This window comes from Elephantulus edwardii, unplaced genomic scaffold, assembly GCF_000299155.1.
Source record: "Elephantulus edwardii isolate Elephantulus edwardi_28Jun2011 unplaced genomic scaffold, EleEdw1.0 scaffold00441, whole genome shotgun sequence".
In the NCBI taxonomy this organism is placed as follows: domain Eukaryota; kingdom Metazoa; phylum Chordata; class Mammalia; order Macroscelidea; family Macroscelididae; genus Elephantulus; species Elephantulus edwardii.
Window position 1 is genome coordinate 584,665 of NW_006400191.1, and position 19,418 is coordinate 604,082.

The following is a 19,418-nucleotide window of genomic DNA, read 5'->3' on the forward strand; positions in this document are numbered from 1 at the left end:
CATCTAACATCAGCTACAATATCGCTAGTACCACGACCCCTTCTAAACCCAGCCTGGACTTCTGGCAGTTCTCTGCTGATGTGCTGTTCAGGCGTTTCTGGATAATCTTCAGTAGACTCTTGCTTGCATGTGAAATCAATGATACTGTTCTATGGTTTCAACACTCTGTTGGGTAACCCTTCTTTGGGATGGGAATAAATATAGGTCTCTTCCTGTCATTTGGCCAAGTGGTTGCTCTCCAGATTTCTTGGCACAACTTGGTGAGCACGTCCAGGGCAGCATCTCTTAGCTGAAATATGTCAATTGGTATACCCTCTATTCCTGGGGCCTTATTTTTTGCTATTTCCTTCAAAGCAGCCTGAACTTCTTCCTTCATCACCATAGGCTCTTGCTCATATGTTGTTTCATGAAATTCTTCTGTGTCTGCCAATTCCTTTCCATACAGTGACTCAGCATATTCTTTCAATCTTCTTTTAATACTTCCTGGTCATTCATTATTCTGCCTAAAGCATCCTTGATTATAGCAACTCAAGGTTTGAATTTGTTCTTCAGTTCTTTGAGCTTAAGAAATGCTGAGCGAGTTCGGCCCTTTTGATTTTCTGACTCCAGCTCCTTGCACATTTCATTGTAATATTTTGCTTTGTCATCCCGTGCTGCCTTTTGAAATCTTCTATTCAGCTCTTTAGTGTCTTGAATTCTTCCTTCTGCTTTGGCTTCTCTGCACTCCAGTGCAATTTTCAGAGTCTCTTCTGACATCCATTTTGGTTTTTTGTTCCTCTTCTGTCTTTGCAATGACCATTTGCACTCTTCCTGAATGATACCCTCGATACTCGCTCATTAGTGTTCAAGGCCTCAAACCTGTTCCTGATATGGTTCTGAAATTCAGGTGGGATAGACTCAAAGTCATATTTTGGTTCCCGTGGATTATGCTAAGTAAATTAACTCAGTCTCAGAAGGACAAATACTATTGTTGTAGAATGAGTAGGAGGATCAAGGGGGGAGAGGAGGGACTTAATCATTGGGTCACACAATGGGTTGAGGGAGGGATGGGAAACAAAAGGGGAAATATCCAGTGTTTACGAACTTTATGAACTATGTATCTAAACCAGTTTAAAATAAAATTTAAAAAAGGTCTGGCCTAAATCAGGTATAGCTTAGTCTTCAAGCTCATGTCATTGTTTCTCAATAATCTGGAGAGGTCCTTGACTACAAACTTGCTCAGTGCAAATGACTCCTGATCTCCCGTCTGCTGGTAAGATGAAATTGTTCACAGTTTAAATCTTTTCTCCATTTATCATTATTTTGCCTATAGGTCCAGTGGAGAGAATTTTTGCTTTCTTGATGCTGACGCAACTGTGAGATACAATCCATAGTGAAGGCTGTATTCTTTGATCTTCTGCAGCAAGTGCTTCAAGTCTCCCTAGCCTTCAGCAAGCAAGATTGTATCATCTGCATAATGAAAGGCAAACTTATTTTTAAGATTATTTTTAAATTCAGGTGGAATAGATTCAAGATCATTGGTTCTCATGAACTTGTTTTCATTTTCTTCAGTCTCAGTTCGAACTTGTATGTAAGTAATTGATAGTCTAGTCTACAGTCAGCACCTAACCTGGTTTTGACAAGTCAAGAGCATGTCAGGGTCAAGGCGTCCTGTTCTCTTTTTCCTAGTGAGAGTCTTTCACTTCTTGTCTCCTAATAGTGATCTTGCCAGCCATTGTGGTGCTGGAACAAAGGAAGACAGAGGAAGGGGCTCCACCAGGCAATGGTAGCTCTAGGGCCAGCAGGGAGAGCTATGTTTGGTAGGAAATTGCATAAGTAGCTCAACAGTGCAAACATATATTTTCCTTTTTTGGAAAGGGGCTGAAGGGGCCCAGGAATGGGATGGATCTCCCACAGAGTTGGGCACCTAGGGACAACAACCTGGCAGCTAGTCTCTTCAGATCCCAAACACCATGCAAGCACAGGGACAAATCCTTGCAAAACTAGGTGGAGGGAATGTTTACACTTGTCTTGTTGAGTTCGCCTTCAGAACTCTAAAAGGAAAACAACATGGAATTAACAGAAAGGGGCAGGTGAATGAAGCGGAAGTTTGAGATGCCACTGCACTCAGACCACTCGCTGGGTGCTGGCCTACTAGTTCCACATGGTAGTGGAGATGGGGGCCTTTCCCCCAGAGTCCATCCCTGAGCCGGAGGTCTGTCTCTCTCCTCTTCATTTGGGTGATGCTAAGTACTTGTTACAGTTCAAAATGTTTGGCAAGGAAGTCAAGGTGGCGCTACAGCAGCTGAGCATGGGGGTCAGCAAGAGTGCTGCCAGTTCCAGGAAGTGAGGCTTGTGGCACCAGTAGAGGTGCAGCAGCCAGGCTGCTGCGTCTAGGCCATTGTGCAGATCCAGGACACACCGTGCTGTCCACTCAAAGAATAGCACACCAAATGCAACAAAGGGGCTCATAGTATGTGTCTCACATGCCTGCCACCAGTAGCCATGCATCAAACCTTCCTCATTATCCAGAAAGACCAAGACCAGCACCCCACTGGGGCCTCGATGCAGGTTGCTGGTTGCATGACGTGCAGGTCCCACTGCAGGTTGAAAAGGTCAAAGTTAGCAGTCAAGTAGTCAAAGAGGATCAAGTTGGTCCTTTATACCAGGTCCACCAGCTCCACCTGGATGTGATTGGCCAGCTCGCTCCTGGCAGCATGCAGAGGTCATGTATGACTGTCCTCAGAGCGCCAGGACGAGGGCACCACCATGTCCACAAAGTTGGGCAGCCAGCGCGTAAGGCTCACCATGTTACCCTCTGTCCAGTGAGCTGCACCTTCTCCCACTACATGCTCCATGCCTATTCTTGGGCTTGGGCTTGGGCCAGCAGCAGCACGTGGCGCTGGAGGCACAACAGGCCCCTCAGGTAGTGTAGGATTTGCTCTGGGTTAATGCTGTAGCACATGCAGGTGCGGGTGCTGTCGGAGAAGCTGGCTAGCTGGTTGGAGCTACGCCCCCAGCCCCTGGATTCCAGGGCCACCACCTAGGTGCCACATGCTGCCTCTAGCCATGCTGCTGCCTGGGCCTCCAAGAAGCCTTGGGGCACCTGTTCCTCCAGGCCACAGCTCCAGAAGACACACTCATAAATGGTGGCGCCCTTGGCAGGCCACAGCTCCAGAAGACACCCTCATACATGGTGGCGCCCTTGGCGGGCCAATCGGCTGGCACATGTTACCTGCACTCATCTGGGAGCAGCCCAGGCTGGGTGGGCCAAGTTAGCCACCAAGGTGAGCAGCTCCCCATTAAGTTTTCAGGGAGCCGCAGCAAGTGTTCCGCACTAGGGACGGAGACAGAAGAAAGTGCAACATGGGTGGGGCCACCAATCTGTTGTGTGGGTAGCCAGGAGGCACGTTAGGGCTGCAGGAGCCCAGTGCCAGCATCCAGAGCCCCTTGGCGGCGATAGCACTCTACATCCTCCTATTCCGTGTTGCTGCGCTTCAAACTGAGCCCAGGCGCCCGAGTCCCAGCCAGGAGGCGGCCTGCCAGCTTGTTGGCTCAGGGGTTGCAAGGGCCTCATCCCCATTGCAGCATTTGCCCGGCACTGGGAACTTGCCTCACCTCTGCTTTCCAGCTACTTCTGTATTTCACTGTGAGACCCTCTGGCCAGCATGATTCACAGGCGCCTGGACCCTCAATGTACAAAATTCTATCATTCTATTTCGGGCCTCATTTCTGTCACCAAGTCTGTATTTTCCAACTACCAGTCCTTCTTCACAGTTTCCAACTTTTGCATTCTAGTCACCAATTATTATTAACACACCATGACTACATGTCTAGTCAATTTTGGACTGCAAAATATGGTAAAAATAATCTATTTCCTCTTTACCCATTCATGCATATATTTGAATAGTCATATTAACCGGTCTTCCTTGTATGCATATAGAGAACAGTCTATCACTCACAACACTGTACTTCAGGATAGAACTTGCAATGGTTTAACCATAAATGCAACACCATACTTCTGTTTTTCTCTGTTCTTATCATAACACTTGTCTGTCAGTTTGATGTACCGAGATAACTTATTGGTTGCTGTGATGTTGAAAGCTGTGCCACTGGTGTGTCAAATACATGAAAACTAAACCAACCTTAAAAGAAATAGTAAAGGGAGTTCTTTATACAGAAAACCAATGAGAGTCATCAACCAGGAATAAACACAAATGACTGCATAACTCAGAAATCAATTCACACAAAGAACCATAGAAAGTAAAACCAACTTACAAAACAAAAAGAGCTGTGAGAAATCAGTACATAAATGAGGAATATGACAAAGTTATAAGAGGGAGTAAGTAGTGTAATTAAAGAGCTTCGAAATGGAGAGGAAGTAAGTCAAGATAACTGCAAGATAAAACTGCTTTAGATTTTGGAAGAAAATAGTATGTTACAGGGTAGCCTCCAAGAAAACTAATAAACCATATCATCTAATATAAGAGTAAAATTAGTGTCAGTAAATACTAAAACAAGAGTAATGAAGGAAATGAGAAAAATCCATAAATAAAATTAACTCAGCACAGAAAATTAAACAGAACAAAGGATTCATTATCCATAAAAAAATGAATGCAGCAAAATGAAAGCAACGCCTATTTCACACTGAATGTGAATGGACTTAAATGTCAAGAGAAGAAGTCAAGAATCAATAAGAAAATATGACCCATCACTATGTTGTCTATGAGAGACACATGGATATGCTTTGTCAACTTTCACTCAAACCAAAGTAAAAAAAAACACCTTTTTTAAGGGGGAAAAAAAGTACAGGCCCCAGCTCCCAGCTGGGAACAAAGGAGGACGCTTCAATGATTTAGATTCTCCCAAAAGAGCTGTGGGTAAGAATTAACATTACTGGTAAGTATATTCATTTTCTCTTGGACACAGGAGCCTATTATTTGGTCCTAAAAGCCTTCTGAGGTCCCAACTCTTCTCACTATTTCTTAGTTGTTGGAATTGATGGATAACCTCCTAAGCAGTTCCTTACTTCACCTCTGCCTTGCATGCGGACTTCTGAGCTGTAAAACAACCCAGTGGCAGATGGAATTTGGTCCAGGACTTAAGAACAATAAATGACATAGTTGAGCCTCTACATCTTGTGGTTCCTAACCTTTATACTATAATAGACAAAGTGCTAGTCAATAAGCCTTTTATTTTAAGAACTACCTTCCCTCCGTAACTTGATTTGTGCCACTGTTAGAACCTCTACTTGGAATATTATTGCTTTTAATATTTACACATGTACTTTTAACTTGTCAGTTAAATTTGTGTCTTCTAGGCTGCAACACTTCCATGATACATCTTCAAGGATATGAACATGTATGGCTAAGCACAAATGATAACAGTGCATCTAAATTCCAAAATCCATCTACTGTTTCCTATTGCCAAAGGGGCCCTTTAGAGTAGTGAGAGAAGATCTTTACCCTGAAACCTACAGCATCCCTTTTCAGCAGGAAGTAGCTAAGAGAATACACCATCCCCTTTTCCTTATGAATCAGGGTGAAGTCTCTCTCAGGGAGGAGTGATAGGGAATGGCAAAGGACACACTGACAAAGGAGATTAATCAGAACTTGTTCTGACAAGCACTGTGGCAATGGGACAATTAAAGCAGACTTTCAAGGGGGGAAAAAAAGAGGAACGAACTGGGGGAGAAAATAGTGCAACAATGAGTGAATGGATGGAATGGAAATCCAAAATCTCTGTAAATTTTCATTAAAATTAATAAAATTTAATTAAAAAAAAGAAAACCCACTGCAGGGTTAAAAACTAATTATTTATGACATGATCATGCATAACAACAATAACTTCTTTAATAAACCCTGTAGTAGCTAGTAAAAAAAAAAAAAGAAAGAAAGAAAAAGTAAACAGAGAACTACCCACCAGGAGACAAGAGTTGAAAGATTACTGGAAAACTAGGCAGTTGGGCAGTACATCCACTCTCCTCAGTCAATACAAGCACAACAATGGAAAGAGTCAGAATATATGGCCTAGGTTATAGAAATAAGATCAAGGTTGTATTATGGAATTTGTACATGAATGATTTACTCACTGCAAATACCTTTTTTGAAAAAAACTATAATGGGCACTTTTACTTCTCCTAACAGTATACATAAGAATATAACTGACTACATCTAGTGAAATGCAGACACTCGGTAACATAAGTTCTAATATGGCCAGGAGTCAATTATGGAACAGACCATCAGCTGCTCATATGCAAGTTCAAAGTGCAGCCTCTCCCCACCCCAGAAAAGGAAAATAAATCTACAAGACCAATTCTAAACTTGATCATATCTAAATTTAGAAACTATCACAAAAATAGTCATGATCCAATAAACAATAAGGACAGGAGCTCAGACAAGCTGTGGGATTAAATCAAGGACATAAGGCATGAAAAAATAAAAAGGTCATCAAAAAGATAAGCCAGAAGCACTCACTTTGATCTCTTCTGGGGGCTGTTGAAAGCAGATGCTTTCAGCATCCTGTGAAGACCCAGTAATGCAGTAGCAATGAGTTTCTGTTAGGAAGAAATAGAAAAAGTGCAACCCTATTCCTTACTTTTGTATAAATCCCAAGGATCAGCAAAGGACTCTTTCAGCTGACAGGGATGGTTCCTCTTTTGCCCTGTCCCAGGTCCCTCAGAGGACAGGCTGGTGTCATTTTTAACACAGCGCAGAAGCTCAAGATTTGCTCTCACACAAGTATGCTTGGCTGTGACCACTTGGGAGGGAGACTGTATCATTGGCACCAAGCGAAAGGCAGATGAAAGTACAGTCAAAGACTGGAGTCTCAACAACCTGTATGTCCCAGAGGTGGCAGAACACACCTATAATCAACATGCTCTGGGAACTCCTCCACACAATCTTACCCATTTATAAACACCTCTTATATACCTATAAACCAGGGATACACAAAGGGGTTTTTCAACTAAACAAGGATACTGCCCCCTCAACCAGTACTGCTGTGTACTGCTCCCCCTAAGTACAGGCTGAAGCAATTTTGAACCTGGTGTGGGAGAGTGAGCTGTTTGACATTGAACTCAGTGACTCACTCTCATGAGTGTGCTAGGCTTTGCCAGGCTATAAGGGCGTCTGCCTAGTTTGCATCAGCACCAAGATTGATTAAAGCACAGCTGGGATAGCTGCTACTGTATACCATAGAGTCAGGTAGGTTTTCAGAGGCAGTTAGTTGCACAGGAGGAGATCGCCCATTTTTCTCCCACAGAGAAGCTGGTAGGTTTGAACCACCAGGTTACCAGTGCTCCCTTGGGATAGTACCTGCATTCAAAAGTACACCTGCCTCACAGATGGAGATTACATCCACACTCAGACCAGAGCATTCTCCATGATTTTCACAGCACAATCTTTGGGGATCTCAGAGGTTGTGAAGCAAACCACAGTCACAAAAATACCAATAGAGTTACCACTGAAAATATGTCTCCCCACGTTGTTACTGTTGTTGTTATGTGCCGTCAAGTCACCTGTGACTCACAATAAAAACCTCTGAACCCTTTCCTGTCCTGAGCCAGTCTCACAGACTCCCCACTGCACCAGTTACTGACTGTATCAATCCATCTCCTCCAGGGTCTTCCTCTCCTGCACTGTCTATCCCTCCGAGCATGTTGTCCTTCTCCAAAGACCAGTCCCTTCTGGCCAAATGCCCAAAGTATGTGAGATGGAGCTTCAAAATCCTAACCTCCGCTGAGAAACTTGGTTTCATCCACTCCAAGACAGACTTACTTGTTTTCTGGGCAGTCCATGGTATGTTAAAGACTCTTCTCTAGCACCATAACTCAAAGGCCTTGATTTTTCTTCTGTCATCCTTAGCCACTGTCTCTAATAGCAAGCCAATTGCAAAGACCACGGCCTGGATCAGGTGCATCTTAGTCTCTAGACTGACGTAGTTGCTTCTCAGTACTCTGGTGAGGTCCCTGACAGCAGATTTTCCAGTACAATTAGTCTTTTGGGTTCCTGGCTGCTGGCACCAATAGTGTTGATTGTGGAGTTGAGCAAGCTGAAATGGTTAACAACCTCAATCTCTTCTCCATCTATCAGGGCCCAATGGTGAGAATCTTTGTCTTCTTGATGTTGAGCTTCAATTCATAGTGAAGACTCCGTCTTCTGCAGCAAGTGCTTCAGGTTCTCCTCAGTTTCAGCAAGCAAGGGTATGTCATAGGTATAACGTCAGTTGTTGATGAGTCTTCCTCCAATCCTGATGCCACATTCCTCCTCATAAAACTCAGCCTCTCGAATGATCTGTTCTGCATATAGATTGAAAAGGTATGGAGATAAGGCACATCCCTGACACATTCCTTTCCTGATTTTGAACCATGCAGCATTTCATTGCTCTGTTCTGAGGACTGCTTCCCGGTCCAAGTACAGGTTTTGCATAATCAAGTATTCTGGGGATTCCCTTTCTCCTCAAGGTTAGCTACAAAGTATTGTGATCCACACAGTCAAATGCTTTTTCACAGTCAATGAAACACAGATAGACATTCCTCTTATACTCTCTGCTTTCTGCCAAGTTTCATCTGACATTGGTGATAATGTCTCTAGTGTCATGAGCTCTTCTAAACCCAGCTTGTATTTCTTGTAGTTCTCTATCAATATCCTGTGCCAGTCGTTTTTTGATAATTTTCAGAAGGATTTTGCTTGCATGTGATATTAGTGACACTGTTTGATAATTTCCACACTTTGTCAGGTCACCTTTTTTTGAAATGAGAATAAATATAAATCCCTTCCAGTCAGTGGGCCAGGTAACTGTCCTCCAGATTTCTTGGCACAACCAGGTGAGCACGTCCAGCACAGCATCTGTCTGTTGAAATATGTCAATTGGTATTCTATCAATTCCTGGGCAGGGGTTAGCAAACATTCCATCAGCTGGGGCTGGGGTGAGGCATCCTCTTAAGAGTAGTCTGGCATCTGAACAGATGCTCTCCACAAACACACTACTTCTTACACGAGTAGAGGGAGCCAACTCTACTTGCTTGTCTGGGCTAACAGGGAAAGACTGAAAAAAATTGCCCTATGTAGAAATTATGAGGCCTGCTGGTACCTCTTAAATGAAAGGAGCTGTACACAATACCTTGGTCTCCTTCTGGTATCCCTTCTGGTATTAGAACAAGCATAATCTCTGCCCTCACTGGGTATACCATCCCCATCCCTCTTCAAGGCCAGCAAGGCCGCAGAACCATCAGCCAGCAGCTCCTATTTTTTTTCTTCATCCTTCAGTTTTTTCTTTTTCCTGACCAGCATCTCTCCCCACAGCATTTCCCCCACTTTTCTTTTTCCTTTATCATCCAACAGTCAGTCCTTCCTATTGTACTCCTCATAATTTGAATGTCGTTTTTACTACATACCCTTGCTTCTTTTCTGCCCAGTTTGTTGTTTCAGTATTTTTTCCTTTTCCTTTCTTGTTATTTTCCTCTCCCTCCACCTTTTTCCCCCTTCTTCTTCTCTTTATCCTTAGTCTGACTGAGAAGTAGACAATAAAAAAGTTTCACAGTGTCCAACCACACACAGCTCAATACAATAGGCAAGAGCCCCTTCTCAATATAGCTGACATTAGAAGGCAACCATTAACAGCTCACTCCACACTGAACTGCTGTATACAAACAATGAACAGAAAACTACACAAGGTTTCCCATCTTCTACTATATACATCAGAAGCCAGAAGTCAAAACTCAAACCCCACAAAAAAAAAAAAAAAGCAGAACAAGATGTCACCAAAAAGAAATTATCAAAGAACAGAATTAGTGGATCTTACAAAGAAAGAAAGAGAGGCTGTTGGGAGTTTCCAGATAAGAAATTCAGAAGAATAGTCAAATGTCTTCACAAGATTGAGCAAAAGTACGAAAAAAAATTGGAAGAAACTACAAACAAGATTTAAAAAAAACACAGACAAAAGTAGAAAAAATTTAAAAATCAAGGCTAAAAAGATAAAGCCAATGGAAAATGAGAAACCATATAGAAAACTGAAATCCAGAATAGCAAAAACAAAATTTCAGAAACTGTAACACATTCAAAAGGACAAAAGAGTAAAACTGGAGAAAAGAGAATACAGATTCAGTGAAACAGAATACAAAGCCCTCAATGCTAATCTGTTAGAAGAAAAGTCACAAATCAGGAAGGAAACTGAAAAAAGAATAAGAATTTTATGGGACACCATCAAGAAATAACATATTGTATGATTAGAATTCCAGAGTAGGAAGAAAACAGTGAAGATTTACTGGAAGAAAATTTCCCAGGGATTATAAAAAATTATAAAATACTTAAAAGACTGATCAAACCCCAAGCAGGATGGACCCCAAAATACATAATTAAATTCTCCAAAAATCAAAGACAAAGAATACTGAAAGCAGAAAAAAAATCCAAAGGGTTCTTCCTATAAAGGAGAACCAGAAAGTCTAAGCTCCAGTTTCTCAGTAGAAATGATGCATGCAAGAAGGCATTGATGACTGAAAAACTGTGCTACATTCACACAATGGAATACTACACAGCACTTAGGAATAATGAGTTTGAAAAATACTATATAGCATGGGAGAGACCAGAGAGCATTATGTTGAATGAAGTAACTAAGTTGCATAAGGACAAATTGCCTAAGACCAATAAAAATGGAAAGATAAATAGTAAGATGTATATAAATGTTCTGAAGGGGAATGGGGCAAAGGGAAAGAAAAGGGGGAAGGATTTATTTCACTAGGAGAGCAGAGTTTAGTGGACAGATTGGGGAGAAGGGGTAAAGGAATAGAAAAGATTCCATGCAGATTTGAAGGAATGGTGTGGTAATAGTCACAGATCAATAATAATTGGTCTATACATCATATATATAGTGTATATGGATGATTGTACAAAACACAGTGTATACAAATTAAAAACAAGGTAAATGAACAATTTCATGAAAACCAAAAATAGAAGAGGGAGGGCAGAATAGAGGGATGGAGAAATGATCACTGGGAAGGTGGAGATTGGGGGGAGGGGATAGAGTTGGGGAAGGATCAGTGGGATCTCGGGGGGAGGGGAACAGTGTGATAATAGACATGTTGTTATGTGCCACTGAGTCACCTGCTACTCATAGTGACTCCATGTACAATAGGTCTGAATTCTGCTCTATCCTGAGCCAGTCTCACTGACTCCAATACACCTACCCCCATTATCCCAGTTATCAATCTTACCCAGGATCTCCTTTCTCCTGCATTGTCCCTTCACTCTTCCAAGCATGATATACTTCTCCAGGGACTGATCCCTTCTGGCCACATGCCCAAAGTATGTAAGAAAGAGTTTCAAAATCCTTGCCTCCAAGGAGCATACTGGTTTCACCCTTTCAAGGTTAAACCTGTTTGTTCTCTTGGCAGTCCATGGTATGTTCAATACTCTTCTCTAGCATCACAACTCAAAGGCATCAATTCTTGTGCCATCTTTGGTCACTGTCCAGCTCTCTAATGCACAGCCAAGTAACTGCAAAGACCATTGCCTGGATCAGTGTGTACGTTGGTCTCCAGACTAACACTGTTGCTCTTCAGCACTTTTGTGAGGTCCCTGACAGCAGCCTTCACCAGAGTAATTCATCTTTTGATTTCCTAACTGCTAGTGCCAAGAGTGTTGATTGTGAAGTCTAGCAAGCTGAATTTGTTAACAACCTCAATCTGTTTTCCATCTATCATGGTGTCGCCAATTAGCCCAGTGGTGGGAATCTTTGTTTTCTCAGTGTTAAGCTTCAATACACAATGAAGGCTGCAGTACTTGACCTTCTGCAGCAAACACTCCTCAGTTCCTCCTCAGTTTCTAGGAGGAAGGTTGTGTCATCTGCATAATGTTGGCTGTTGAGTCTTCTTCCAATTCTGATACCACATTCCTTCTCATAAAGCCTAGCCTCCAAATGATCTGTTTCGCATAAAGACTGTAAAGGTCTGGAGACAGGATGACACACTCCTTTCCTGACTTTGAACCATGCTGTGTTTCCTTCCTCTGTTCTGAGCACTGTTTCCTGGTCCAAGTATAGGTTTCATATGAGCACAATCAAGTGCCAGGGATGTCCCTGCTTCTCATAGGTGGTAGTTAATGGTATGAAGAAAGTGTGTATTAGGGATTTTGTGGGGTTCAGTGTGTCTAGATAACACAGTGTGCAAGGGTGGTTATATGCAAAAGAAAATGTAGAAGGAGATGAAAAAAATGTAAAATATAAGTGAACACCAGATATTATAGATTTGGACTTGAAGTACTAAAAGGGAAGATTTGCCCAGGAGAAAAGTTTGTCAAATATAGAATCTGGTAAAGGCTGTCAGGGCTTGTTCCATGTGTAAGATTGAGTCCCATCCACTACTCTAAGGAGATCTGTCTTTGAATGAATCAGTGGGCCAGCACTGAAACTCTGTTTGAAGAGATATACATTTGAAAGAAGTGCAAGTAGGCAAGGAGAGAAGGAAAAAGGAAGAGACTGACTTTACAAAACTGTAACAAGCTGTTTGGCTTCTGAGGCAGGGTAAACTTGTGCCTATCAAAGCGCATTTCCAAGATGTGAGTTTGGATTATTCTCCCTCATAAGAAATCAGTTGGTCAACTGACTGGAAGAGATCCCAAAGAACAGTAACCCAACAGAGTGTGGAAACTATAGAACAATATCATTGATTTCACATGCAAGCAAGATTCTACTGAAGATTATCCAAAAACGCCTGGAACAGCACATCAGCAGAGAACTGCCAGAAGTCCAGGCTGGGTTTAGAAGGGGTCGTGGTACTAGTGATATTGTAGCTGATGTTAGATGGATCTTGGCTGAAAGCAGGGAATACCAGAGGAATGTATATCTGTGTTTCATTGACTATGCAAAGGCATTTGACTGTGTGGATCATAACAAACTGTGGCTGACTCTAAGAAGAATGGGAATCCCAGAACACTTAATCGTACTAATGCGAAACCTATACTTGGACCAAGAGGCAGTTCTCAGAACAGAGCAAGGAAACACTGCACGGTTCAAAATTGGGAAGGGCGTATGCCAGGGATGTGTCCTGTCTCCATACCTTTCCAACCTGTATGCAGAACAGATTATTCGGGAGGCTGGGCTCTATGAGGAGAAATGTGGAGTCAGGATTGGTGGAAGATCCATCAACAATCTGCGTAATGCAGATGACACAACCCTACTTGCTGAAACTGAGGAGGACCTGAAGAGCTTGCTGCAGGTCAAGGACTGCAGCCTTAAATATGGATTGAGGCTCAATATCAAGAAGACAGAGATTCTCACCACTGGACCAACTGGCAGCATCAGGATGGATGGTGAAGAGATTGAGATTGTTCACAGCTTTAGTTTGCTTGGCTCCACAGTCAACACTCTTGGCACCAGTAGCCAGGAAATTAAAAGACGTATTGTGATGGGAAAGTCTGCTGTTAGGGACCTCTCCGAAGTGATGAAGAGCAATGGTGTCTCTCTGGAGACTAAGGTGTGTCTGATACAGGCCATAGTCTTTATAATCAGTTTTTCTGTGTCAGAGTTAGACAATGACTAGGGAGGATAGAAAGAGAATTGATGCCTTTGAACTGTGGTGCCAGAGAAGAGTACTGAATGTACCATGGACTGCTAAGAAAACAAACAGGTTCACCCTAGACAGGGTTAAACTAGGCGGCTCCCTGGAGGCAAGGATTCTGAGGCTTTGTCTGACATACTTTGGACATGTTGCAAGGAGGGACCAGTCCTTGGAGAGAGACGTCATGCTTGGGAGGGTGGAGGGACAGCACAGGAGAGGAAGACCCTCGAGAGATGGATTGATTCAGTGACTGGGGTAATGAGGGTAGGTGGGCCAGAGATGGTGAGACTGGCACAGGATATGGCAGAGTTTCAGGCTGTTGTACATAGGGTTACTATGAGTCACAGGCAACTTGACGGCACATAACAACAATAATGATCACCTAGATATAAAAGGATGAAAGTTGAAGGAATACAGCAATGGAGAAACAGGTTGAACTTGGGCATGTTCCTTCAGCACTGTCTACCCACATGCACAGATGTGTGAAGACCTCTGGCTTGTTGACTTGACCCTATGTAGGTGCTAGGGCTGAGTCAGGAGACCAACAAGTCTGGAACGCAGGGAGAAGTGTGGATTGCTGAGCTTACAGTGGATGTCTACTTAAATCTTGCCACTGGTGGCTAGGGATGAGTTGACAAGAATCCAACCAGATGAAGGGAAGACGATCCATGCTGTGAGCTAGGGTTGATTGTTTCAACCTTATGGCTTGCTCTGGACTAGACTTTGCTTGTGGATGAAGCTGCTCAAAGTTGCCATGTTTAACAGAGGATTCTTCAGCAGAAAGGACATGCCTGTTGTCTCAGAATACCAGATTGATAGAGATGGGTAAATCCATCTAAAAGGGAGATATTAGGTCATGAGACATGAAGTAGCTGGCTTATACATTTTCATGAAGGTGAAAAGTAAGATTAGTAAGATGATTATAAGGGGGGAAAGATTAGAAAATGCCAACTTTTCTTTATCTCCTGAGACAGCTGTTTATATGATCAATATAATCTCACTTGTAATTCAGCTAATCATTTTGCTAAGAGATACATATACAGTTTTGAAACTTGTCAAGTTAAAAAAGAAGTGGCAACAATAGCATAGCATATACTCTGGGAAGCCAAATACGAAACTAAATGTCAAACCAACTATTAAACCAAATGCTTGACTAGGAATTGAGGGAGATGCAAATACAAGCTGGAATTCCTCCTGAGACATATCACAGGAATCAGGCGCCAAGGCAGACCTAGCAGCACCTTAGATTGTATTTACAAATCCCTCCTTCCTGAGATAAGCATAAGGTTGTCAACAGAGAAGAGCATAGTTTCATTTACAAAGAATTCTCTTTGTTATTTACTTCCTGGTGATTCTCAATAAAGATAGAGAAGCTAGGCTCGGCACTGTTTCAGTCTTCGAGCTGTTTGCCCTTTCCCCCTCCCACCATATGTTCTCTCTTTTTCTCCATCCTGGGTGTCCCTGTCTCTTCTTTGTCCCTGGTTGACAACAATATACAAAACTCTAAAAGCAAACAACTGCCAAACAAGAATCCTATACCCAGGAAAATTGTCCATCCAGTATGACAGTGAATAAGGACATTTTCAGAAAAGATGAAATGAAATCACAAAAACAAGATCAACCACATAAGAAAAATTTAAGTAGAGTTCTTCACACTGAGACAGCACAGACAAGTAGATGGAAAAACAAACCACCGCAACAAAGAAGGAAATTAGAACAGAGTAACCAACAACACCACAAAAAACATGAGCAGAGAGTATAACGCCATTCTCAGATGGCAGCCAGCACCTTGCAGAACCTCACTTCTACACTCGGCTCAGCCCTAGGAGCCTGCTCTCTGTCCACTCACCATATTAACTGGCTAATCTTGATCAGGTGACGTTATCCTCGGTTCTGGTTCCTGCCATTGCCCTGCCCAGTGAGGCCCCAGTCTCAGATGGCAGCCAACACCTTGCTGAACCTCACTTCTACACTTGGTTCTACTCCAAGAGTCAGCTTCCAGGGGCAGCACCAACCCTCAGGATCCAGCCAAGACATCACCCTCCCAAGGGACATGATCCTGTTTTGCCAGCTGTGTGCCCTAACTGGAAGACCTCAGCCATCAGCATCCATAGGAATACAGTCAGGAGCAAAAGATCAGAGACAAAGTGCTTCCTGAAAACCATCAGAGAGAACGGTGAAGAGAGTCGGGAAACCTGGCCCCATCACTCTGCAGAACAAGAAGGGCAAAAGACTATAGGAGAGGGAGCTGCAATCAGAAAACAACAAGCCTTCCACCCCACACCTCCATATCCAGCAAACTTGCCACAGGACCAGAGACAAAAGTGTTGAGCTCCGAAACTGAAGCAAGTCCTCCCTTGAGCCCAGGGACCTGAGAAAAACTCAAGTCAGGGTTAGCTTCTTCCTTCTTCCTGAGCAGTGAGCTCCCTAGCCAAGGTAAACAGACCATAAACCTGTTAGGGCAATAAAAAAATCTATCACAGTAATGACATTGAAGAAAGAGACTACAATCACAGTGTACACAAACCAAAACTGGATTTCACTGCACCCCCCCAAAAAAGGGATCAAAACACAGAATCAATGGATTTCCTGAAGCTGGAAAGTCTAATGACACAGAATTCAAAATAACAATGATCTAATATTTTCAATGGTAAAAGAAAAACTCGAAAAAATTACAGGATTTCACAAGCAAAACCCAAGAGGAACTTAAAAAGAAAATCAAGACAATGCAGAAAAAACAATAGAAACCATTATAAAAACCCAAGAAACTGCAATCCAGAATATTAAGACTAGCGCCTCAGAAACTGTCAACATGTTGGAGGGACAGATGAACTGAAGAGATGGATCATAAAAGCAGCAAAACAGAAGAGTACAATTTCCGTACTGATCTGCTAAAACAAAAAAATAGTATAAAAAAGGAAGGAGAATGAAGAAAGCCTAAGAATAATGTAGGACACCATTAAGAAGAAAAACATGTACATAACTGGAATCCCAGAACAAGAAGGGGGTGGGGGAAAACACTGAGAAAATTGTAGAAGAGTTACTAAAAGAAAACTTTCCAGGAAGAATGAAGAATGAGAGAATATACATACAAGAAGCTGAGCAAACTCCATATAGAACAGACCCCAAAAGAAACACCAAGGCATATGATAGTCAAATTCACCAGAATCAAATACAATGAGAGAATTCTGAAAGCGGGGGAAATGATGAGTAACTTATAAAGAAGAGCAAATGAGATAAAGTGCCAATTTTCAGCACATAAACCATATAAGCAAGAAGACAACTGTTGTTGTTCTTGTTATGTGCCAAAGAGTTGCTTGCAACTCATAGCAACCCTTTGTACAACAGCTCTAAACCCTGCTCTATCTTGAGCAAATATGACTGTCTTCAAAACACCTATCTCCATTACCCCAGTAACTAAATCAATCCATCTCATCCAGGGTCTTCCTCTCTTGCATTGTCCCTCCACCCTTCCAAGCATGATGTCCTTCTCCAAGGATTGGTCCTTCCTGGCAACATGCCCAAAGTATGTGAGACAGAGATTAAAAATCCATGCCTACAAGGTGCAGCCTGGTTTTACCCTCTCCAGGACAGATCTGTTTGCACCACAACTCAAAGGCATCAATTCTTCTATCATACCTAGTTGTTGCCCAACTCTCGGATGCACAGCAAGTAATTTTAAAGACCGATCAGGTGCAGCTTAGTGTCTAGATTGACACTGTTTCTCTTCAGTACTCTAGAGAGGTCCCTGACAGCAGATTTTCCAAATTCTTATTTCTTGGCTGCTGGTACCAAGAGTGTAGATTGTGGTGTCAAGCAAGCTGAATCTATATACAATTTCAATCGCTTCTCCATCTATCATGATGCTGCTAATTGGAATACTGGTAAGATTCTTTGTTTTCTTGAGGTTGAGCTTCAATACTTATTTAAGGCTATAGTTCTTAACCTTCTGCATCAAATATCTCAGGATCTCCTCAGTTTTAGCAGGCAAGCTTGTGTCATCTGCATAACTCAGGTTATTGATAAGTCTTCCTCCAATGCGGATGCCACATTTCTCTTTATAAAGTCCAGCCTCCTGGATGAACTTTTCCACATACAGACTAAAAAGGCCTGGAGATAGGATACATCCATGGCATGCAACTTTCCTGATTTTGAACCATGCAGTGTTTCCTTGCTCTGTTCTGAGGACTGCCTCTTTGTCCAAGTATAGGTTTCACATAAGCACAATCAGTGGTCTGGGACTCCCATGCTTCTCAAAGTTAGCCACAATTTGCTGTGATCCACATCGTCATATATCTTTGCATAGTCAATGAAACACAGAAAACATTCGTCTGGTATTTTCTGCTTTCAGCTAAGATCAGTGGAAGGACATATATCAAACCCTCAAAGAACACAACTGTCAACCAAGAATATTGTATCCAGCAAAACTGTCTAACAAATATCACAGAGATCGAGATATTCACAGAGAAGCAGAAACTAAGGGAGTCTGTAAAAACAAGACCAATGTTGCAGGAAATACTGAAGGGAATCTTTCTCAAAGAGATGCCACAAAAAGGAGGATGGAACAAAGTAACCTGCAAAAATACCAAAAGGAACCAACAAAATGATACCAATACCTTTGCCTCTAATAATTACACTGAATGCGAATTGTTTAAATACACAAGTGAATACAAAAAGAGTAGCAAAATGGATAAAAACCCAAAAGTCATCAATATGTTGTCTGCAAGACACACACTTAACAAATGAAGATAAAGACAGATTAAAAATCAAAGGGTGAAAAAAATACACCAAGCAATACATCAAGCAAATGATAACCAGAAAAAAAGCAGGAGTAGCAATATTAATCTCCAATAAAACAGATTTCAGTGTAAAAATTATCCCAAAAGGACAAAGAAGGACACTATATAATGCTTAAAGAGTCAATAGAATCAGAGGACATAACCATAATAAATATCTATGCACTAAATGATAGACCTGCAAAATACACAAAGCAAATGTTAACAGAATTTTTAAAAATAATAGACAATATCTTTATAGTAGTAGGAGACTTTAATACACCACTCTCATGGAAAGCTAGGACTACAAGAAAGAAAGTCAACAAAAGATGCTGAAGAATTAAACCACACAATCAACCAACTCAATCTCACAGATATATACCGGCTAATATACCCCCAAAAAGATCAGTATACATTCTTCTCCATTGCACATAGAACAGTCTCCAAAACAGGGCAAGGTCACAAAGCAAGCACCAATAAACTAAAAAAATATAGAAATAATACAAAACATTTTCTTAGAATTTTTTTTGAAGCAAATTTAGAAATCAAGAACAAGAGGACAAAGGAGAAAATAAAACCCAAACTTGCACTTAGAAGCTGAAGATGAATGGGTAATAGAAGAAATTAAAAAAGAAATTTAAAAGATTTTTGAAACAAATGAGAATGAAAATGAAACTTACCAAAATCTCTGGAATACAGCAAAAGCAATACTTAGAGGTCAATTCATAGCAATAAGCAAACATGTCAAAAGGAAAGAAAAAATGATAATAGACTATTTAACTCAACATCTCCAAAAAGTGAAAAATGAACAGAAAAAAGACCCAAAACACCCAAACCCTGACAACCTCTAAAAGAAAGGAAATTATAAACATTAGGACAGATATAAATGCAACAGAAAACAGAAAAACAATTGAAACTATCCACAAGACCTGAAGTTGGTGCTTTGAAAAGATCAATAAAATTTAAAAAACTACTAGCAAAACTCACATTCCATGTCCCAGTCACCAGTGTCTGCTTACAACTGTTCCTGTTCCTTTGCATTTCCATACTTGAAAATTCAACCTCCTTTGCCATTTCTGTTATCTAAATGTGTTCTGTTGTACATAGGG

The 19,418-nt window shown here is 41.7% G+C and overlaps 1 protein-coding gene and 1 pseudogene across 1 annotated transcript in view; both read right to left on the bottom strand.

Annotated features, from left to right (window-relative positions):
• CCDC22 (coiled-coil domain containing 22) overlaps window positions 1-19,418 on the bottom strand; it is a 206,151-nt gene that overhangs the window by 100,605 nt on the left and 86,128 nt on the right. The window lies entirely within an intron of this gene.
• LOC102844204 overlaps window positions 2,212-19,418 on the bottom strand; it is a 63,202-nt pseudogene continuing 45,995 nt past the window's right edge.